We start from the raw sequence: 24,181 nt of genomic DNA, 5'->3' as shown, positions 1-24,181 counted from the left end.
CTGAAACGTCCCCTTAGAACAATTATACACGACTGGTATATGTGAAACGTCTTCTTTGAACAAGTATACACGACTGTGCTTCAACTGACACACAATATTTTTAGCGCAACGCAATCTGACTTCCAAAAATCCCTACAAAAGAATGGCCCTGATTAACATAAACCTATACGTTTCACAAATCACTTACCTCACAAAAATCTTCGTTACTCAAGCTACTGCAATACAGCGAGCGCCACTACTGCCAGCTAAATAAAAGATTCAAACTACTGAAGGCACTAACTACTGATAGGCATAGTTAGCAAATGAAAGATTTTAATACAGAACAAACAATGTATTTACCTTAATAGTCATCTTATATATATATATATATATATATATATATATATATATATATATATATATATATATATATATATATATATATTCAATTCATGACACCAATTCTTACAAATTTCAAAACTCCACCATCTCTCTCCCCACGTCCACCACCGCTGGCGGCTCACCTCCAACTGCGCAACGCTACGCGCTGTTAGCATCAACCAGCCACAGACTGCACACGGCACAGCCAGTGATTTTCAGAGCGCTACGTGGTGTTACCAATAAAAAAACGTAAATAGCCTCCTTATATAGCCCCCATGCTCCCCACAAAAAATTTTACAAATTGTTTTGGGCACTGGCCAATAATGATTTGATTTGATAAAATTTTTCATCATTACAATAACAAAGATATCAAATGCACACACTTATTGATACAATGTTGGTCAAAAGCTAAAATTTTCTCACAGTCCAACTTTGATCGTTCATCAAAGTAAAATTGCAGTTTTTTCTCAAAGTCTGAGTAGTAAAAGAAAATGCACACGGAAGTAGTGGATTTCCATGCAGTCTTGAAGAAGTAGTGTTGTCCTTCCAACGGAAAGACAGTGCTGACTCTTGACATGTACACAGGTAATGGGCCACAACAGAGCAAACCCACAGCAGAGTCAGTCGAAGTTTTGAAGAATATTGGTAGGTAGGTCAACACAGAGTAGACACCTTGTAGTCCTGGTAGAGATTACGGTATTGGTGGACCACCAGAGATGCAGACCCACTGCAGTCCTTGTAGAAATAATGGTATTGGGGAGTCATCAAAGGTGTAGACGCACTTCAGTCCTTGTAGAGGTAGCCAGCAGCCATCTGTTTGACTGTGCAGGCGCAGAATCACCATTGAAGAGTCTTGCGGATAATATAGCAAGTCCACAACCACCACTTGTGCACTCACAAAGTTTTTGGAATTGTCCTTAGAACCAGCAATGCTGTTAACCAGTCCCTTGCTGAATTATCAATACACTTGCAAACACTATCAGTCCCTACTTCTCACATATTGTCCATATACTATGACCAACAGAAACGTGTGCAGTGAAATGTAATTTACAAGTTACTTAATTTGATGAACTGGTGTCAATTACAATTTTATAACATGAGAATACAATAACAAAGGTACAAAATGTATCATTAAAGAACATAACAATACAGATAACATTTGTAGTAGTACAGGCTTTACAAAAGAATCGAAATAGCAAATACATCAGTGTTACAAAAATTACGACATAAGTACATACATAAAAGATCAGAATATCTTTTGAAACATCAACTTCACACATAAGCATTAGAACAAAACAGAATAAATAATGTGTAAACATCTTTACAAAGTAAATAACGTGTTATTAATGCAAATTATATTTGAGGATAACAGTATTCCTCATCATAGTGAATGTAGCTTAGTATTACAAAAATTCTGCAACATAAGTCTTATCAGATAAACATATAAAGACCAGTAGAACACAAATACACAAGGGTACACAAACACATAGTGGGATAACAGAAGGAAAGGACAGGGTTTGTTTTACTGCAGTATTTTGCAAACAAAACTTTCTTTACTTCTCGGAGATCTCCCTTCGTTCTTCATTATTTCCAAAAAGTCCTATCTATACCTGCTTTCTGTACTTTTCTCATATAGCCTCTCAGTGCATTTCTTCAAATCCATCGCAACTCATTCTCTTATATAGGCTACCCCCTCTTAAGCTAACTTAAATCTACTGAGCTCAGATGCTTAACTAAGGGACGAGGCAATGCAGCAGCACAAAACAAATTAACACAAACAGTAATGGCCCAAAACAATGCAGATTTGCAAAGCAAGCAGTAGTAAATGTAATAACTTATATCTAAACATGACAAACCCGCAAGCAGAAAAAATAGTATACTAAAGACAACAATGCAGATAAGGGAAAGTTATAATCACATCTTAATGTCTATGTAATTAAAGTGGTGCACCACAAAAACTAATGCTACAACAAATTACCAAGTACTTGAAAAGAAAATTATATATACAGTTACTGTTATTAGTCGCTTCTTATTGCTCTTTCCATTCCAAGAGCTCCTTTTTCGAAGAATGTGGATCATAAAATAATTATTTAATAGATCTGTTGACAGAAAGTGTTCACATTAGCGAATGCATTTAATTTTATTTTATAAAACCAATGCTGCAACACAGCTGGAAAACATATATCAAATGAAATAAGCAACTATGTACAAAGCATAAAAATATCATTCTATAGTCATGCAACATTTCATAAGTTAGTACAAATTCGCTCAACTCTTGTAGAAAGGCACTTGTCATAATCAGGTGTGCAGATGTAAGAATGTTTCCAAGAAATAAGCGTATCGTATTTGCGGTGCTTTCTACAAAGGACTGTCAATAGCGAGGATAATGGCCTCCTTTTTTTTTTTTTTCTTCTGTGCCTCTGAAAGGCACACACTAATGGCTTGTTTCCCGGTGGCTGTCGCCCAGCTGGGTGCCCACGACGCATTACGTGCAGGTGGTCACTTAACTGTCTTACCGAAATATTTACGACACCAGTTTCCGCTACAGTGGCAGTCTCATATAAAAAATTTCACAGGTCAAGAACTTGCGTTACAAGTCTGTAGAAACAAAATCCTATTGATATAACAGTGTCCAAAAAAGTTCCGGCAGCATTGTAATACATGCACGCATTTACATACATTTCATAACTCTTAAAGTACGATTCTTGGTTTCCAACCACCTTTTTCATAAACCAGAGTCCCTAACCACTACTCATTATTCCTTACATTATTCATCGACACTTCTTCAATATTTCATCACAAAGATACGTAGCATAATCAAATAACTCATATAGCATCAGCTTATTGATCATAAACATACCGCAACAGCGTAATACACATCGTCATCATAACATCATAAAACCTCAGCCAAACCTCACAATCGTCGTAGCTTCCTCCAATAATTTCAAAACCTAAAAAAAATTCTCTGCTCATGTCAAAAGTGTCATCTACCTCAAACGTACTTTAAAATCATGATCCCATACCAAATACATCATTCAAACCTCTCATAGTATCACAATGGTTCCGAAAAAAATATGAACAGTTCGCAAAGTACAGACGAAATAGAATTTCATAAGTGTGAAGTTATCCACCTGCGTAATTGCTTAAATATGTGTCACTGACGTAGTAAAAAGATGTTTATTTCTCTATCAAATAATCAGATAGCTGTGTAATTCTGTGTTAGAGAAACATGGTACCGATGTGTATAGTTGTATAAGCAAATACCACATTAGCTAGGGCTCCTTGTGCTTGCCAAACACATGGTACACAAAGTAAGCGTGTACCCCCCTGAGGATAAATGTACTTATATCCTCAGGTGTTACAGATTACAGCAATGGAATGAAATGTATCATGGAAAACCTTTTGTATCATTGTACTTCAAATATCTTTAATAATAAATGTTTAAGTACAAAATTAATCACACAAATACGTGTACTGTAGCGCTAAACTGTGCGCCTTGTTGTAAGATAATCCCTGTGGAAGTGTCGTAGTTACCGTCCTCCGAAAGCTAAGTTCTACAGAAGTCAATGTACTTACCTCATGGTAAACAAAAGTGAAATGCTTTGCATATAGATATCGTAGTTACTATGCTTGTTGCCGTGATGAAGTAAGTACTGTACTGTACTGTAAAGTATTGTTGTGCTACAGAAAAGGCTGTCTCATTGTAGCTATACCACAAATTTAATACTAAAACATGTTTTACTTTCCAGAATAATACAGAAAAACTGTGCAGATATAAAACAGATACAGTGCAAAAGCAACATTGTAAATTGTCACTCGTTAGTAGTGTCATGATAAAATCGTGTAGCTGTCACATAAACTAACCACTGAGTCATCTGGTATCTCACAGAAAGTACTTTAAATCCAGAATTTATTTTCAAGTAAACGAAAATGTTGCATTAAAATCTCATTAGCAGTACTGGTAACTGTTCTAAGTATGTCAGCCTTATATTCGTTACGTAATCGTGCAACTAACAAGCAAGAATGTACACGCACAATAACACTTTGACGTCTGTTTACTATAACAATGCATTCATAGTTTCTGTTTAAATAAGTTCTCTTGGTTCTTGACTCGATATTTAACTTCAAACATGGTTGCATGTTAACAGATTCTAAGTCTGACAAATTGTACTAGTAGCGTGAAGTGAAAAATTTTATGGCAAAGACAAAGTCAAAAAGCAGATTATCTTTCAATAAACGGTTTTACATGTGAAATATGGTGTAAACCTTTACTCTTCCTAGTACGCAGAGTTTCAACTTCAACACAATTATCATGTGGTATACATCGAATTCTGTAAGGTCCATTGTAAACTAGAAAGAATTTGTGGCTCAAGTGTTTCTTCTTACGTGACAATGAATGAGCTTTAATGAGAACTTTCTGACCAATATATAATTTCTTTGCATTTGCTTTACCGTGTAATTTTCTCCTTTTGTCTGCAGCAGCATTTATATTTTTAATAGCCAAATGAATTATGTCTTTGTGTCGAAGTTTACGTGTATTCGGAAAAGGTACAAGCTCTCTGATTCTGTTCGGTGGTTCTTTATTCTTCAGTACAAGAACAGGTGGCAAAGCAGTGGAGTCATGAGGCATTTCATTCAGCACGTTTTGAAATAAGTGTAAATATCTGTCCCAAAGCTGATGCTTTCTGTGACAATAAAGTCTGCAAAGCTTATTGATTTCTTTCATAATCCGTTCAGACGGGTTACAATGTGGTGAGTACAATGAAATGAAAACAGATTTGATTTTATGGTTACGAAGCATGCGTGACCAAACAGCAGATCTGAATTACGGTCCGTTATCTGAAATTACCTCCCCCCATGAACCATGGACCTTGCCGTTGGTGGGGAGGCTTGCGTGCCTCAGCGATACAGATGGCCGTACCGTAGGTGCAACCACAACGGAGGGGTATCTGTTGAGAGGCCAGACAAACGTGTGGTTCCTGAAGAGGGGCAGCAGCCTTTTCAGTAGTTGCAGGGGCAACAGTCTGGATGATTGACTGATCTGGCCTTGCAACATTAACCAAAACGGCCTTGCTGTGCTGGTACTGCGAACGGCTGAAAGCAAGGGGAAACTACAGCCGTAATTTTTCCCGAGGACATGCAGCTTTACTGTATGATTAAATGATGATGGCATCCTCTTGGGTAAAATATTCCGGAGGTAAAATAGTCCCCCATTCGGATCTCCGGGCGGGGACTACTCAGGAGGATGTCGTTATCAGGAGAAAGAAAACTGGCGTTCTACGGATCGGAGCGTGGAATGTCAGATCCCTTAATCGGGCAGGTAGGTTAGAAAATTTAAAAAGGGAAATGGATAGGTTAAAGTTAGATATAGTGGGAATTAGTGAAGTTCGGTGGCAGGAGGAACAAGACTTCTGGTCAGTTGATTACAGGGTTATAAACACAAAATCAAATAGGGGTAATGCAGGAGTAGGTTTAATAATGAATAGGAAAATAGGAATGCGGGTAAGCTACTACAAACAGCATAGTGAACGCATTGTTTTGGCCAAGATAGATACGAAGCCCACACCTACTACAGTAGTACAAGTTTATATGCCAACTAGCTATGCAGATGATGAAGAAATTGAAGAAATGTACGATGAAATAAAAGAAATTATTCAGATAGTGAAGGGAGACGAAAATTTAATAGTAATGGGTGACTGGAATTCGAGTGTAGGAAAAGGGAGAGAAGGAAACATAGTAGGTGAATATGGATTGGGGCTAAGAAATGAAAGAGGAAGCCGCCTAGTAGAATTTTGCACAGAGCACAACTTAATCATAGCTAACACTTGGTTTAAGAATCATGAAAGAAGGTTGTATACGTGGAAGAGCCCTGGAGATGCTAAAAGGTATCAGATAGATTATATAATGGTAAGACAGAGATTTAGGAACCAGGTTTTAAGTTGTAAGACATTTCCAGGGGCAGATGTGGACTCTGACCACAATCTATTGGTTATCACCTGTAGATTAAAACTGAAGAAACTGCAAAAATGTGGGAAATTAAGGAGATGGGACCTGGATAAACTGAAAGAACCAGAGGTTGTACAGAGTTTCAAAGAGAGCATAAGGGAACAATTGACAGGAATAGGGGAAAGAAATACAGTAGAAGAAGAATGGGTAGCTCTGAGGGATGTAGTAGTGAAGGCAGCAGAGGATAAAGTAGGTACAAAGACGAGGGCTGCTAGAAATCCTTGGGTAACAGAAGAAATATTGAATTTAATTGATGAAAGGAGAAAATATAAAAATGCAGTAAATGAAGCACCCAAAAAGGAATACAAACGTCTCAAAAATGAGATCGACAGGAAGTGCAAAATGGCTAAACAGGGATGGCTAGAGGACAAATGTAAGGATGTAGAAGCTTATCTCACTAGGGGTAAGATAGATACTGCCTACAGGAAAATTAAAGAGACCTTTGGAGAGAAGAGAACCACGTGTATGAATATCAAGAGCTCAGATGGCAGCCCAGTTCTAAGCAAAGAAGGGAAGGCAGAAAGGTGGAAGGAGTATATAGAAAGTTTATACAAGGGCGATGTACTTGAGGACAATATTATGGAAATAGAAGAAGATGTAGATGAAGACGAAATGGGAGATACGATACTGCGTGAAGAGTTTGACAGAGCACTGAAAGACCTGAGTCGAAACAAGGCCCCCGGAGTAGACAACATTCCATTAGAACTACAGACGGCCTTGGGAGAGCCAGTCATGACAAAACTCTACCAGCTGGTGAGCAAGATGTATGAGACAGGCGAAATACCCTCAGACTTCAAGAAGAATATAATAATTCCAATCCCAAAGAAAGCAGGTGTTGACAGATGTGAAAATTACCGAACTATCAGTTTAATAAGCCACGGCTGCAAAATACTAACGCGAATTCTTTACAGACGAATGGAAAAACTGGTAGATGCAGACCTCGGCGAGGATCAGTTTGGATTCCGTCGAAATGTTGGAACACGTGAGGCAATACTGACCTTACGACTTATCTTAGAAGAAAGATTAAGGAAAGGCAAACCTACGTTTCTAGCATTTGTAGACTTAGAGAAAGCTTTTGACAATGTTGACTGGAATACTCTCTTTCAAATTCTAAAGGTGGCAGGGGTAAAATACAGGGAGCGAAAGGCTATTTATAATTTGTACAGAAACCAGATGGCAGTAATAAGAGTCGAGGGGCATGAAAGGGAAGCAGTGATTGGGAAAGGAGTGAGACAGGGTTGTAGCCTCTCCCCGATATTATTCAATCTGTATATTGAGCAAGCAGTAAAGGAAAAAAAAGAAAAATTTGGAGTAGGTATTAAAATTCATGGAGACGAAGTAAAAACTTTGAGGTTCGCCGATGACATTGTAATTCTGTCAGAGACAGCAAAGGACTTGGAAGAGCAGTTGAACGGAATGGACAGTGTCTTGAAAGGAGGATATAAGATGAACATTAACAAAAGCAAAACGAGGATAATGGAATGTAGTCAAATTAAATCGGGTGATGCTGAGGGAATTAGATTAGGAAATGAGACACTTAAAGTAGTAAAGGAGTTTTGCTATTTAGGAAGTAAAATAACTGATGATGGTCGAAGTAGAGAGGATATAAAATGTAGACTGGCAATGGCAAGGAAAGCGTTTCTGAAGAAGAGAAATTTGTTAACATCGAATATAGATTTATGTATCAGGAAGTCGTTTCTGAAAGTATTTGTTTGGAGTGTAGCCATGCATGGAAGTGAAACATGGACGATAACTAGTTTGGACAAGAAGAGAATAGAAGCTTTCGAAATGTGGTGCTACAGAAGAATACTGAAGATAAGGTGGATAGATCACGTAACTAATGAGGAGGTATTGAATAGGATTGGGGAGAAGAGAAGTTTGTGGCACAACTTGACTAGAAGAAGGGATCGGTTGGTAGGACATGTTTTGAGGCATCAAGGGATCACAAATTTAGCATTGGAGGGCAGTGTGGAGGGTAAAAATCGTAGAGGGAGACCGAGAGATGAGTACACTAAGCAGATTCAGAAGGATGTAGGTTGCAGTAGGTACTGGGAGATGAAGCAGCTTGCACAGGATAGAGTAGCATGGAGAGCTGCATCAAACCAGTCTCAGGACTGAAGACAACAACAACAACATCTGAAATTACTTTACTAACGTGTCCAACTTCACGTAAGAAATTTCTAACAAAGGCGTTGGATATAGACCGTCCAGTGGCTTTACGTAACGGAGTGAAAGAAACAAATTTTGAAGTAAGTTCAACAGCGACTAGAACGTACGAAAACCCATTAGATGTCCTAACAAGCGGTTCCAGGAGATCAACAGCAGCAAATTCTTTTAATTTAGAAGGAATGATAGGAAACAATGGAGCACGATGCGAGACAGTAGATGGTTTCGCCTTTTGACAAAGTTTACAAATAGACAAGACTCTTCGAATTCCATTTTCCATATTGTTAAAATAACAAGTCGTTCGAAGAATATGATAACATTTCCGTGGACCAAAATGTGCATAGCTGAAATGAATGTACCAAATGAGCTTATTAACGAAATCGTCTGGAATGCAAAGTACCCATAGCTTGTCATCAACAGTGCAGCGTTTGAACAGTATGTTGTTCCTAACCAGATAATAATGCCGAATCTGTGTGTGTGTCTTTTCATGCCATTTACTTTTGATGTCTTTCCAAATCGGATCTTTATCTTGTTCATGAGCAATGTCCTTTAAAGATGTGGTGATGAAGTTTTCAAAGGCGACTTTCTGAATTTTTATCGAGGTTGCTTTCTGTGTTATTTTTCTCGAGCCCAGCCGGTGCGCGTGACAGTGCGTCCGCAACAATGTTCTCCTTGCCGGGAATGTAGACTATTGTGAAGTGGAATTCTTGCAGAAACAATGCCCAACGTTTTAACCTGCCATGATTTAATTTTGAAGACATAAGAAATTGTAATGAACGATGGTCACTGTATACTTTTACGTGCTTACCATAAAGAAAGAAACGGAATTTGTTAAATGCCCAAACGATAGCTAAAGCTTCTAATTCAGTAACGGAATAATTTTTTTCAGATTTTGTTAGCACTCGGCTAGCAAAAACAATGGTTTTCTGAACAGTAATGTCATTTTCTGTGGCTTCTTGAAATACACTCCTGGAAATGGAAAAAAGAACAAATTGACACCGGTGTGTCAGACCCACCATACTTGCTCTGGACACTGCGAGAGGGCTGTACAAGCAATGATCACACGCACGGCAATGCGGACACACCAGGAACCGCGGTGTTGGCCGTCGAATGGCGCTAGCTGCGCAGCATTTGTGCACCGCCACCGTCAGTGTCAGCCAGTTTGCCGTGGCATACGGAGCTCCATCGCAGTCTTTAACATGCCGCGACAGCGTGGACGTGAACCGTATGTGCAGTTGACGGACTTTGAGCGAGGGCGTATAGTGGGCATGCGGGAGGCCGGGTGGACGTACCGCCGAATTGCTCAAAACGTGGGGCGTGAGGTCTCCACAGTACATCGATGATGTCGCCAGTGGTCGGCGGAAGGTGCACGTGCCCGTCGACCTGGGACCGGACCGCAGCGACGCACGGATGCACGCAAAGACCGTAGGATCCTACCCAGTGCCGTAGGGGATCGCAGCGCCACTTCCCAGCAAATTAGGGACACTGTTGCTCCTGGGGTATCGGCGAGGACCATTCGCAACCGTCTCCATGAAGCTGGGCTACGGTCCCGCACACCGTTAGACCGTCTTCCGCTCACGCCCCAACATCGTGCAGCCCGCCTCCAGTGGTGTCGCGACAGGCGTGAATGGAGGGACGAATGGAGACGTGTCGTCTTCAGCGATGAGAGCCGCTTCTGCCTTGGTGCCAATGATGGTCGTATGCGTGTTTGGCGCCGTGCAGGTGAGCGCCACAATCAGGACTGCATACGACCGAGGCACACAAGGATAACACCCGGCATCATGGTGTGGGGAGCGATCTCCTACACTGGCTGTACACCTCTGGTGATCGTCGAGGGGACACTGAATAGTGCACGGTACATCCAAACCGTCAGCGAACCCATCGTTCTACCATTCCTAGACCGGCAAGGGAACTTGCTGTTCGTACAGGACAATGCACGTCCGCATGTATCCCGTGCCACCCAACGTGCTCTAGAAGATGTAAGTCAACTACCCTGGCCAGCAAGATCTCCGGATCTGTCCCCCATTGAGCATGTTTGGGACTGGATGAAGCGTCGTCTCACGCGGTCTGCACGTACAGCACGAACGCTGGTCCAACTGAGGCGCCAGGTGGAAATGGCATGGCAAGCCGTTCCACAGGACTACATCCAGCATCTCTACGATCGTCTCCATGGGAGAATAGCAGCCTGCATTGCTGCGAAAGGTGGATATACACTGTACTAGTGCCGATATTGTGCATGCTCTGTTGCCTGTGTCTATGTGCCTGTGGTTCTGTCAGTGTGATCATGTGATGTATCTGACCCCAGGAATGTGTCAATAAAGTTTCCCCTTCCTGGGACAATGAATTCACGGTGTTCTTATTTCAATTTCCAGGAGTGTAAATGGGCACCAAGACCGACTTTAGAAGAATCCGTGCTAAGGCAAAAATCTTGTGAGAGATCTGGATGAGCTAGTATTGGCGCGTTAAGTAGCGATTCTTTCAAAGAATTGAATTCCAACTGTGCTTGTTCGTCCCAGTTCCAAATAGTATTTTTTCCAGTGAGAGAACAAAGTTTTGATGTAACTAGAATTTGCATATTCAGAAAACGACGGTAAAAATTTACGAGGCCTAGAAAACTGCGGACTTGTTTTTTTGTGGATGGAACTGGAATGGCTCTGATTGCTTCTAACTTTTCAGGATCCGGGTGAATGCCTTCAGAAGAAATAATATGTCCCAGAAACTTCACCTTTGTCCTATCGAATTCAGACTTTTCCAAGTTAACTGTAATTCCAGATTTTGCAAAAATATGTAACACGCTGTTGAGGATGCGATTATGTTGTTCCCTTGAGGCTTCTGCTATCAGAATATCGTCCACATATAAGGTGATGTGGCGTTTTAAGAACTCAGGTAATATGGAATTTAGCCCGCGAATGAATGCTGCCGAGGAAATGTTCAAACCAAAAGGAAGTTTCCGAAACTGATAACAAACGCCGAAACAAAGGAAAGCTGTGTATTTTCTACATTCTGGATGAAGTTCGATCTGATAAAAGCTGGATCTGAGATCAATGGAAGACAACACTTTTACACCATTAAAATTTTGAACAAATTCTTCCAACGTTTGCGGCCTGTCTTTTTCAGGAATAATGATAGTATTGATTTGTCTCGAATCTAAGACAAGCCTGATCGATCCATTTTTCTTCTCAACAACATGTAATGGATTGTTGTATGAGCTTACTGCAGGCTCAATAATGCCCTCGTCAAGCACAGATTGTATTTCTGTTCTAACACGGTCCCTATAATGTGCTGGAATTACGTAAGGTCTAACAAAAAATTTAGTATGCTCACGAACACGAAATTGGTATTGAAATCCCTTATTGTTCCTGTTTTGTGATTAAAAACTGTGGAATGTGCTTGTAAAATCTCAAAAAGGTCCTGCCTATCAGTGTCATTACAATTCTCAATTGTTTGAATTTTATTCTGAATTAACTCATTAGTTTCAAATGTGCCGTCGATATCATCCCTGTCAGTACTTGCAGAGCGACTGTTAGTGTCTAGTTCCGTAGAAAATTCCGAACTGTTGTCTAACAGAAGGTAAAGCCGATTACTTTCCTCGTCATGGTTTGAGAGCCAATCTTCAAATTTCAAAGCTATTGACTTACCTTCTTTCTCTAAGCTTATTTCAGCATCGTGAAAGTTTAAGATTGCTTGGTATTCATTCAAAAAGTCTGCTCCCAGTATAATTTCCGTCGACAATAATGGAACAATAAGAAAGTTCATAGAGAAGCTGTGGCTTTGACAAAAGAATTCTAAGTTGGTTTGTTGGCGTACATCTACACTTTTTCCAATGACTGCACCTTGTAATTTAATCGTAACGGAAGTGTGGGGCAATCCTTCGATTTGCTGCATTTGCTAAAAGCTGTTTCACTAATTACTGAAATGGGACTGCCTGAGTCAAGTACTGCCGTAAATTTTAGGACATTTACATTAATGTGAATCACAGGATATGCAATGTTGTTATGTTTTACGTCCTGTTCCTGGAGTAAGATGTCCCTAATGTCTTCCATTTTTACGTAATTACTAGCTACGGCAGCTGCGTCGTCAGTTTCATGCTTACGTTTTGTGGCTGCCAGCGGTATGAGTCATTGCCTATTGTGTCTTTGTTGGCGCGCGTCGTTATTGGGATTTGGAGACCTAACTTCTACAAATTCACCTTGTCGAGAGGGCCCTGCTCTGTTTGAATCCCGCCAGTTCTGCTGCAATTCAGGTCTGTCGTTACGATCATATCGTCTGTCGTCATGTCGGTAAATTCCTTAGTTCCTTTCTTCTCGGTCACGTGGTGGAGAATTTCTCCCTGAATCGTAACTGCGCGCTGGACCGTTGCGTCTTAAGTTATTCTGCCTCCCTTGATAATAATTATATTGGTTTCCATATTGTCTGTTTCTCTGATTGTCTCTGTGATAGTGATTACTACGGAAATGCGATCTTTCTCTTTAACTATTATTACTCCGCCAGTGGTTGTCATATGGGTGGTGTCTGTTTTGGTCACGATTTGCATTTTAAGAATAGACTTGTCGTGTCCAGTTATTGTTTCTGTCGTCACGGAATTGTGACGGATGTGAACTGTAGTGATTGTTTTCCTGTTTTCGCATCCCGCGACTGTCTGTGTCAATTTCTAATTCTTGTAAGAGTCCCTGAAAAGCTTCAATGTCGTCTTTGCAACGCCGTGCCAAAATAATATTCCTTAAATGTTCAGGCAATTTCATTATGCAAATGCGGATGAGTTCTGAAGGGCTATATGGGTTTGAAAGATATTGATTCATATGTAACATGTCTTCAAAATATTTGACGAGACTGGATAATTCAGATTGTTCAAAGTGTATATCATCATGATGCTATGTTTTACTCGGTCTTGTGTAGCTTGAGACCAATATGCTGAGAGGAAGGCATGATAAAATTCTCCTTCACTGTGACAATCGTGAATAACCGATCGCATTCTTACAGCTGGTTCATTCTCCAAGTAGCCACAAATAAATTCTAATCTGTGCTCTAATGACCAGTTGGGAGGAAAACAATGAGAGAATTGATGGAGCCACGCTTGTGGATGGATGTCGTTGCCAGAATTCTTAAATGTTTTGAATTTACGTGCAGTAATGAACAGCTTATAGTCAAAATCATCGTGTCGGCAAGTAGCATATCGGTCATTGTTACGTCGTGTCGGCGATTCCATCTGAAAATTCGGTGCACCTTGCCAATTTCTTTCATGATTTCCGAAATGCCCTGTGTTATTATTTTGTGGCTTTTCTGTATTTCTAAGTTCCTCGTCCCGTGTTGGAGCGCGAGTGTCCTCTGAAATATGTAATTTTTGTATTACCTGTGTCAACTGATCTTGTACTTCCTGGATTTCTCTTTTGTATTGCGTATTAATTTGATTCTGATTTTGTTTGAATTTCTTAATTTGTTCATACTCTTCTGTGTCAGTGATGGCTACAGGTCTTGTGTCATTCAGATCATAATCTACCTTTGCAGATAAATTAGTGAACTGATCCGAAAGTTCGGCTACTTTCTGCGATAGTGAACACATTTCCTCAGTGTGTTTTTCTGAACCAAGTTTCAGAGTGTCCATTTGTGTTGAAATCGAATCTACTGTGTTCTTTAAGTTTTCCTGAGTTCTTGCAAGTTGCGTAACCGAATCGGTGGATGCAACTGAGTCCATTTTAGCTTGCAAGGTGTCGCGATTTTCACGAACAATAGTTTGTAATTCTTTTATGGCTGCTTCGTGATTCTGTAATGCGTTTTCATGCCGCGAAAAAATAGGTTGAAAATGCTCACAAATTTGTGTTTTTACGTCATTACAGATTTTTTGACATTTCGATTCAATGTTATGTAACTCAGTAGTTAAATCTTCACGTGTTTGCTCAAGTGTGGTGTCTAACTTCCGAAGATTTTGTTCCATTGTGTCTACCTTTTGAAGATTTTGTTCCATTGTGTCTAACTTTTGAAGCTTTTGCTGTGTTTGTCTCTGATTTTGTTCCATTGTGTCTAACTTTTGAAGATTTTGTTCCATTGTGTCTAACTTTTGAAGCTTTTGTCCCATTTGTTGCATTAATTGTAATAACAGTGCACTGGTGTCTGAAACATGTTCCTTAGTGCTATTCGGCAATGCATTTGAATCGGCAATATGCGCAGTTTGAAAAACAGAAAATGTGTCTTGACTTATTTGAGAAAACGGTGAGGACGCAAAAACTGAATCTACAGTATTTGCAAGAATGTGTCCTGTCTTTTCGGAATCCTGAGGCGAGCTGTTGCCGACCGATCGATCGATAATGCTTCCCTGTTCACTAATTGTTTCACTGTCTACACCACTGTTTGCAGCCCGCTCCATTTCTCTATGTACAGTTACCAGATTACTACTTTGAACATTAGTTAATTCATTACATGGTGGCGCTAACACACTGCTTTCGTCTTCACTGTCATTTCTCAGTTTTCTTTGGAGCCTAGTATTACGTTTTTCACACACCATTATAGTCACAATATTTCACACGGCAACACAAAAAAGCACAATTTGAAGAGCAAAACAAGAAAACACATTAACATAACATTGAAAATAATATCTCGTTAATTGCAAGCGCAGCTGCGAAATACTTGGTGCAGATCTACATGCATGCCCCAACTGTTTTACTGTACAACAATGAAAGACTGCAACTATAAAGGAAATTCTCTCTATGATTACGCGCAAGCAATAAACAGAAGCTACACTAATTACACAAACTACAAGAAAAAATCAGAAGATTCCAATGAGGTATCCTTGGCTAAGGGTCGGCATATGAAACGTCCCCTTAGAGCAATTATACAGGACTGGTATATGTGAAACGTCTTCTTTGAACAATTATACACGACTGTGCTTAAAATGACACACAATATTTTTAGCGCAACGCAATTTGACTTCCAAAAATCCCTACGAAAGAATGGCCCTGATTAACATAAACCTATACATTTCACAAATCACTTACCTCACAAAAATCTTCGTTACTCAAGCTACTGCAATACAGCGAGCGCCACTACTGCCAGCTAAATAAAAGATTCAAACTACTGAAGGCGCTAACTACTGATAGGCATAGTTAGCAAATGAAAGATTTTAATACAGAACAAACAATGTATTTACCTTAATAGTCATAATATATATATATCAATTCATGACACCAATTCTTACAAATTTCAAAACTCCGCCATCTCTCTCCCCACGTCTACCACCGCTGGCGGGTCACCTTCAACTGCGCAACACTACGCGCTGTTAGCATCCAGCTGCCGCTGCTCAACACTACAATGGTAGACAACAATGCCAACCAGCCACAGACTGCACACGGCACAGCCAGTGATTTTCAGAGCGCTACGTGGCGTTACCAATAAAAAAAACGTAAACAGCCTACTTACAAGCCGTCATTCACCCCTGACATCTATGGCCCATGAAGCACCACAGTTACCTCGGCGCCGGTTTTGGATAGCGCCGTTTTCCCATTCACGGTATGTTTCCAGCAAGCCGCCATGCGAACAGTTTTGGAAATGCTTCCACCATTGGCCCAAAAGCCATTTTGACTTAAGATCTCCGTATAACGACAACGAATGCACTGTTTTCCGCGTCCACCCTGACACGATTCAAATACCCTTTATTTCACAGATAGACTGAAGTATGCCATTGTTAAACCACTGCATAAAAAAGGGGATACTACCGCCCAATCTCTCTTCTAACTGCCTTGCCGAAATTATTCAAAAAGTAATGTATTGAGCAGTAGCTCCACACCTTTGTAAAAATAAAGTTTTAACAACATGTCAGATTGGTGACCAGAAAGGGTTTTCAACGGAACGTACTGTGTATACTTTCACTAATGAAATATTAAATGCTCTGAGTAACCGGAAGTCGCCCGTTGGGATTTTTTGTGATCTCTCAAAGGCTTTTGATTGTGTAAATCAAGGAATACTTCTAGATAATCTCGAGTACTGCGGTATGAATGGCACAGCGCTCAAATGGTTTAAATCATACCTAACTGGAAGAGTGCAGAAAGTTGAAATAAGGAGTTCACATAATATGCAAAAAACTGGCGATTTCTCATACTGGGGAACAATAAAGAATAGGGTGCCGCAAGGTCCGGTCTTGAGTCCTCTGCTGTTCTTAACATATATTAATCACCTACTATTCTATATTTACGAAGATGCAAAGCTGGTACTTTTTGCCGATGATACGAGTATAGCTGTCACACCCAACAGACAAGAATTAACTAATGAAATTGTAAACGATGTTTTTCAGAAAATCAGTAAGTGGTTCTCTGCAAATGGGCTTTCAATAAACTTAGACATAACATAGTATATACAGGTCCACACAGTAAATGGAATGACACCATTAATAAATATAGACTTCGATCAGAAATCGGGAGCTAAGGTAGAATATTCAAAATTTCTAAGTGTATGCATTGATGAGGGGTTGAACTGGAAATAACACACTGAAGATCTGCTGAAACGTTTGAATTCAGCTACTTATGCTGTTAGGGTCATTGCAAATTTTGGCATATACATCTCAGTAAATTAGCTTACCACGCCTATTTCATTCTGTACTTTCGTATGGCATCATATTCTGGGGTAAATCATCATTGAGTAAAAGAGTGTTCATTGCACAAAAGCGTGTAATCAGAATAATTGCTGGAGCTCATCGAAGGTCATCCTGCATACACTTATTTAAAGAGCTAGGGATCGTCGCTGTAGATTCACGATATATATATATATATATATATATATATATATATATATATATATATATATTCACTTACGAAAATTGTTATTAACAATCTAAACGAATTCAAAAGTAATAGCAGTGTACATGGCTACAACACTGGGAGAAAGGATGATCTTCACTACTCAAGGTTAAATCTAACTTTATATATATATATATATATATATATATATATTATTCACTTACGAAAATTGTTATTAACAATCCAAACGAATTCAAAAGTAATAGCAGTGTACATGGCTACAAAACTAGGAGAAAGGATGATCTTCACTACTCAAGGTTAAATCTAACTTTGGCTCAGAAGGGGGTAAATTACGCTGGCACGAAAGTCTTTGTTCACTTACCTAATAGCATCAAAAGTCTGACAGATAGCCATATAGCATTTAAAAGGAAATTAAAAGAATTTCTGAATGGCAACTCCTTCTAGTCATTAGATGAATTTTTGGGTATAGTAAGTGGGTAATTTCCCGCCACCCCACCCCCCACCCCCCCAAAAAATGTTACGTGTCATGTAATATTTTGTGTAATGTAATATCGTGTATAGACACCTTTTATTAACCAGAAACGTTCCACATCATTACGAAGTGTCGTGTTCATGATCTATGGAACAAGTACTAATCTAATCTAATCTGCTAGTGCTGCCATCTGCTGTCCGTGTATGTGTAGTTATTGGACTTTGTCGTTGAAAAGAAGCGGTGTTAAGTTAATGAGAGTGGACCGTGTATGTGGACACGAATACATTTGTAAGGTGCCAAAAGAAAACAGCTTTTGAATTAGATAGGTTCAGTTACGTAACACACAGATATACCACTACTGGCTTCACCAAACAGTTACCGCAACAAGCCTTTCACATACTGTACCAAGTACCTATAAACGAGATCCTTGCCTTGTCATGTCATCCTCTGCCATGTACCATCCTGTGGATGTCGTAAGCACACTGTTCTCCCGGCCGTTTTACACACTTCACAGACCATCGAGGGTACAGTATTCAGTCAAGCAGTTCCTCAGTTGGCATCACAAGGCTGAGTGCGCCCTGTACCAGTCCTCTCACCAAGGAAAAATACTTGGCAGTACTTGGAATCGAACCTGCATCTTCTGCATGACAGCCATCTACGCTGACATCAACTGTAGAACGCTGCCTCTGCAAATATACAAAACACATTCAATAGATCATTCACACAGAACAATTAACAAGTTTAGCCCTTAGTACGGATTGCGTCAGCACCCAAGTTATGATCATGTCGTAGTTCATGTAAAGTCACTCAAGCACACTGACAGTGTCTAGTTTAATAAATCAATTGTCGCTCACAGTGCACACACGCACTCTGGTTTGCCATCGGTAAACAACTACAATATGTCTCATGGTAGCCACAGAGTTCCGTGACGCGAATGCACCCAATACACGGCTAGTGCACTTTATCAACCACTAGGGTGAAACCTTCAGTTGCTAAGGCATCCAGGTGGTGCTCCTCTTGACCTACAGAAACCCCTTTCTCCGTCTCCACTGTGGCTGCTGTCCTTCCGGCCGGGAAAAGACACAAACTGCTCCATCAGGCTGTTGCGTCCATATAGCGGCTATGCGTCAAGCTGACTGTAGTGAAGTCGCCGGCCAGTGTGGCCGAGCGGTTCTAAGCGCTTCTGCCTGGAACCACGCGACCGCTACGGTCGCAAGTTCGAATCCTGCCTCGGGCATGGATGTGTGTGATGTCCTTAGGCTAGTTAGGTTTAAGTAGTTCTGAGTTCTAGGGGACTGATGACCTGAGATGTTGAGTCCCATAGTGCTCAGAGCCATTTGAACCATTCTTGTAGTGAAGTCTGGATGACTGCGCCACAGTGCACCAGCTTCTCGAGCTCCTCGCTCTTATCTCTGTCCAGATCTCCCTCTGTCGTGTCCATGCAGAGAGTGTCTTCACACCAACACCTTCAGGCCCAGCCGTCCATTACGGACACTTCAGCCACCATGCCACTCTGGTCCCTGGCGACGTGACGCATGCTTGTCCACTGCTTACACTAAACTAACATCGCTGGCGTCTGGAAGATGTTGCTACTTACACTTGCTGCTCCTGACTGATCCCAGTGCTGTCTGTGACTGCGACCAGCTCGGCCGCGGTGGCGCTCGCCAAATTCACGTATCCACCTCGTCTGCTCTCTCATGGCTCCAGTGCGACACTAAGCTAAAATGGTTCTATAGAGGTGTAGAAAACTAGGGGATGGCACAGTCCCTAATCGTCCCCGAAACTCTTGCCTCCTTCAGCGCCAGCATACCAAATCAAGCACCATAAATGCAATATAATAACAAGTCACTACATCCAAGACCGCACATGTACAAAAAATGGTTCAAATGGCTCTGAGCACTATGGGACTCAACTGCTGTGGTCATTAGTCCCCTAGAACTTAGAACTACTTAAACCTAATTAACCTAAGGACATCACACACATCCATGCCCGAGGCAGGATTCGAACCTGCGACCGTAGCAGTCGTACGGTTCCGGACTGCGCGCCTAGAACCGCGAGACCACCGCGGCCGGCGCGCATGTACAATAACAATTCATGTTTATAGGCTGTGAACTCCTTATCAGTAGACACGATCTTAAATAGGGCTGGGGCTGCGATATCGAACCGAAGAAACTCGATAGGGCCCCTAAAGAGTTGCTGCAGCTTACTTGACAGCCTGCCCTCCATACTAATCAGCCTAGCGAAATATCTAAGGAGCTTCGGTAGCTCATTTGGTAGAGCACTTGCTCGCGAAAGGCAAAGGTCCCGAGTTCGAGTCTCGGTCGGGCACACAGTTTTAATCTGCCAGGAAGTTTCATATCAGCGCACACTCCGCTGCAGAGTGAAAATCTCATTCTGGAAACATCCCCCAGGCTGTGGCTAAGCCATGTCTCCACAGTATCCTTTCTTTCAGGAGTGCTAGTTCTGCATGTTTCGCAGATGAGCTTCTGTAAAGTTTGGAAGGTAGGAGACGGATACTGGCAGAAGTAAAGCTGTGTGTACCGGGCGTGAGTCGTGCTTCGGTAGCTCAGTTGGTAGAGCACTTGCCCGCGAAAGGCAAAGGTCCCGAGTTCGAGTCTCGGTCGGGCACACAGTTTTAATCTGCCAGGAAGTTTCATATGAGCGCACACTCCACTGCAGAGTGAAAATCTCATTCTGGAAACATCCTCCAGGCTGTGGCTAAGTCATGTCTTCACAGTATCCTTTCTTTCAGGAGTGCTAGTTCTGCATGTTTCGCAGAAGAGCTTCTGTAAAGTTTGGAAGGTAGGAGACGGATACTGGCAGAAGTAAAGCTGTGAGTACCGGGCGTGAGTCGTGTTTCGGTAGCTCAGTTGGTAGAGCACTTGCCCACGAAAGGCAAAGGTCCCGAGTTCGAGTCTCGGTCGGGCACACAGTTTTAATCTGCCAGGAAGTTTCATATCAGCGCACACTCCGCTGCAGAGTGAAAATCTCATTCTGGAAACATCCCCCAGGCTGTGGCTAAGCCATGTCTCCACAGTATCCTTTCTTTCAGGAGTGCTAGTTCTGCATGTTTCGCAGAAGAGCTTCTGTAAAGTTTGGAAGGTAGGAGACGGATACTGGCAGAAGTAAAGCTGTGAGTACCGGGCGTGAGTCGTGCTTCGGTAGCTCAGTTGGTAGAGCACTTGCCCGCGAAAGGCAAAGGTCCCGAGTTCGAGTCTCGGTCGGGCACACAGTTTTAATCTGCCAGGAAGTTTCATATCAGCGCACACTCCACTGCAGAGTGAAAATCTCATTCTGGAAACATCCCCCAGGCTGTGGCTAAGCCATGTCTCCACAGTATCCTTTCTTTCAGGAGTGCTAGTTGTGCATGTTTCGCAGAAGAGCTTCTGTAAAGTTTGGAAGGTAGGAGACGGATACTGGCAGAAGTAAAGCTGTGAGTACCGGGCGTGAGTCGTGCTTCGGTAGCTCAGTTGGTAGAGCACTTGCCCGCAAAAGGCAAAGGTCCCGAGTTCGAGTCTCGGTCGGGCACACAGTTTTAATCTGCCAGGAAGTTTCATATCAGCGCACACTCCACTGCAGAGTGAAAATCTCATTCTGGAAACATCCCCCAGGCTGTGGCTAAGCCATGTCTCCACAGTATCCTTTCTTTCAGGAGTGCTAGTTCTGCATGTTTCGCAGAAGAGCTTCTGTAAAGTTTGGAAGGTAGGAGACGGATACTGGCAGAAGTAAAGCTGTGAGTACTGGGCGTGAGTCGTGCTTCGGTAGCTCAGTTGGTAGAGCACTTGCCCGCAAAAGGCAAAGGTCCCGAGTTCGAGTCTCGGTCGGGCACACAGTTTTAATCTGCCAGGAAGTTTCATATCAGCGCACACTCCGCTGCAGAGTGAAAATCTCATTCTGGAAACATCCCCCAGGCTGTGGCTAAACCATGTCTCCACAGTATCCTTTCTTTCAGGAGTGCTAGTTCTGCATGTTTCGCAGAAGAGCTTCTGTAAAGTTTGGAAGGTAGGAGACGGATACTGGCAGAAGTAAAGCTGTGAGTACCGGGCGTGAGTCGTGCTTCGGTAGCTCAGTTGGTAGAGCACTTGCCCGCAAAAGGCAAAGGTCCCGAGTTCGAGTCTCGGTCGGGCACACAGTTTTAATCTGCCAGGAAGTTTCATATCAGCGCACACTCCGCTGCAGAGTGAAAATCTCATTCTGGAAACATCCCCCAGGCTGTGGCTAAGCCATGTCTCCACAGTATCCTTTCTTTCAGGAGTGCTAGTTGTGCATGTTTCGCAGAAGAGCTTCTGTAAAGTTTGGAAGGTAGGAGACGGATACTGGCAGAAGTAAAGCTGTGAGTACCGGGCGTGAGTCGTGCTTCGGTAGCTCAGTTGGTCAGTTGCGAGTCAGCCGCCGAGCGGGACGGACGTGTGGCGGAGCTGGACGTCTGGCTGTAGTAAACACGGGCTGAGTCGCTGCGTTTGAGGTTAGTGGTGCTGCTAAGCCGCTATTCGTGTTGCACTTGTATTCATGAAGTTCTAGAATGAATAGGTCGAATTATTTGAGGAAAGACACAATCAAGTTTACTTTCGATCGAAATTTCGTTCGACCTAAAGCATTTGAAATTAAAGCATGGTTTATCGAAAAAGTATTGATTAACGGTGATGATGTTGTCGGAGTTTATCTCTCGTTTGTGACAAATGCTGTGTATCTGAAGATGAAAAGTCCAGAATTATGTAGTTCCATTGTGGATCGTTGCGGAGGTAGCGTGAAGTTTAATCATTCTGATGGGAATGTGAGTGACGTTGCTGTTAGTCATGCTGGGTACGGGATTCGTACGATCAGAGTGTTTGAGCTCCCTTTTGAAATTCCGCCCGAAGAACTTAATGTTGCCCTTCGGCCTTATGGCAGAATTATTTCCAATGTGGCAGAAAGGTGGTCTGAAGCTCATATGTTTCCTGTCTTGAACGGCGTAAGGCAAATTAAGATTGAATTACAGAAGCATGTCCCCTCTTATCTTAATATTTGTGGGTATCGTGCTTTGATTATCTATGATGGGCAACCGCGGACTTGCGCTTTATGCAATTCCACGGAACACATTCGTGCAGAATGTTCACGGAGGCGTGTCCCGCAGTTACCGCGTGACGAGATGCCGAGTTCCGGCCCTGTTGTTGGTATGAAGTTGTCATACGCTGCCGCTGCTGACTTCCGCAGCCGAGGCGAGTCGGTGCCGCCTGTGCGCGGGGAGCCTGCTGCCTCGCGGGCGGTTGTCGATGATACTCCGGCTTCAAGCTCTAGATTTGCGGATGGTCTGCCGATCAGCTCCGCGCCCCTCGAATCTATGCCGACGCCAACTTTTTCCAACTCTCCCAATGTGGTTGCTCGTTCTTCCGCGGACTCGGCCGAAGATCCCTAAATACCCGCAACGGAGGTTTCCTTGCGTCGTCAGGATTCCCACCAACGTGAGGATATTGCCACTAGCTTCCGAGGAGTGGACGCTCCAGGCATCCACTCTGCGGGAACTATGAACGAAGATAGCAATCTGGACATTGGTTTCACGTTGGCGCCCACAGAAGACACTTGCGTCAAGGAAACCACAACGAGCGATAGTGTAGAATTGGAGGCTGGGTTGCTACCAGTGGGAGCCATGGAAAAAGATGCGCCTCCTTCTGCCGTTGTGGAATGCGATACGCGGACTTTTGTCCGAAAAAAGGAACAGGCGACGTCAGACGTATCATCCGGTACTTCTCCTGACAGGTCGCAAACTTCATCTCCTGCTAGATCGCCGAAGAGATCTTCGAAGAAAGGCAAGAAGAGGAGATTGGCACACAAAGCAGCAGAGAGTTTAGCTCCTGCATTGCGGGAAAAGTTAAAACATTTAAGGGATAACGAACGACTACGAGAACAATGCCCAGTAGCACGAGTTAACGAGTGTACTGAAGCGGAGATGAGTCGTGCCGATGCAGATGATCTTCAACAACAACCTCGCGCACCGCTTGGCGTCGCAGGTTGGCAGACCGGCACTACTATGGATTTAGACCGAACTGTCTCAGGAAAAGGACTTGATTGGGCCGATGCCCAAGAAGATCGCACCGACCACGGAATGGAGATGGACCTGACACATGCTAGTGGCATTTAATTTTTTTTTTAATGTCTATTTTTCTTTCTGACAGACAGAATGGAATGGTACAGACGTGACTCTGCATGGGGTATACTTCATTAGCCAATTTCTTTTACCTGCACCTATGCCAACGGAACTGACATATAATGTGACCACGATCAATATAAATCGGATTCGCAGTGAAACGAAAGTCGCTTCTTTAAAAGATTTCCTTTACCAGTCGGATACTGATATAGCCCTCCTACAGGAATTTAATGTCCACAACTTTTATGTCCCAGGTTTTCAAGAGATTTTAAATATTGCACCGGAAGCCACATGTGGGACTGCGATCCT

At 42.2% G+C, this 24,181-nt stretch overlaps 3 non-coding genes across 3 annotated transcripts; all 3 read left to right on the top strand.

Moving 5' to 3' along the window:
* The first annotated feature begins 21,202 nt into the window (after positions 1-21,202).
* Positions 21,203-21,277, top strand: Trnal-caa (transfer RNA leucine (anticodon CAA)). Its single transcript has one exon. It is a non-coding gene; the product is annotated as a tRNA-Leu (tRNA).
* Positions 21,278-21,502: 225 nt separating this feature from the next.
* Trnal-caa (transfer RNA leucine (anticodon CAA)) lies at positions 21,503-21,577 on the top strand. Its single transcript has one exon. It is a non-coding gene; the product is annotated as a tRNA-Leu (tRNA).
* Positions 21,578-21,802: 225 nt separating this feature from the next.
* On the top strand, positions 21,803-21,877 carry Trnal-caa (transfer RNA leucine (anticodon CAA)). Its single transcript has one exon. It is a non-coding gene; the product is annotated as a tRNA-Leu (tRNA).
* The last annotated feature ends 2,304 nt before the right edge of the window (positions 21,878-24,181 follow it).

The sequence above is a fragment of the Schistocerca gregaria genome, chromosome 6 (assembly GCF_023897955.1).
Source record: "Schistocerca gregaria isolate iqSchGreg1 chromosome 6, iqSchGreg1.2, whole genome shotgun sequence".
Taxonomy (NCBI): Eukaryota; Metazoa; Arthropoda; class Insecta; order Orthoptera; family Acrididae; genus Schistocerca; species Schistocerca gregaria.
The sequence above is the reverse complement of the archived record's forward strand: the minus strand, read 5'-3'. Positions and strand labels throughout refer to the sequence as shown.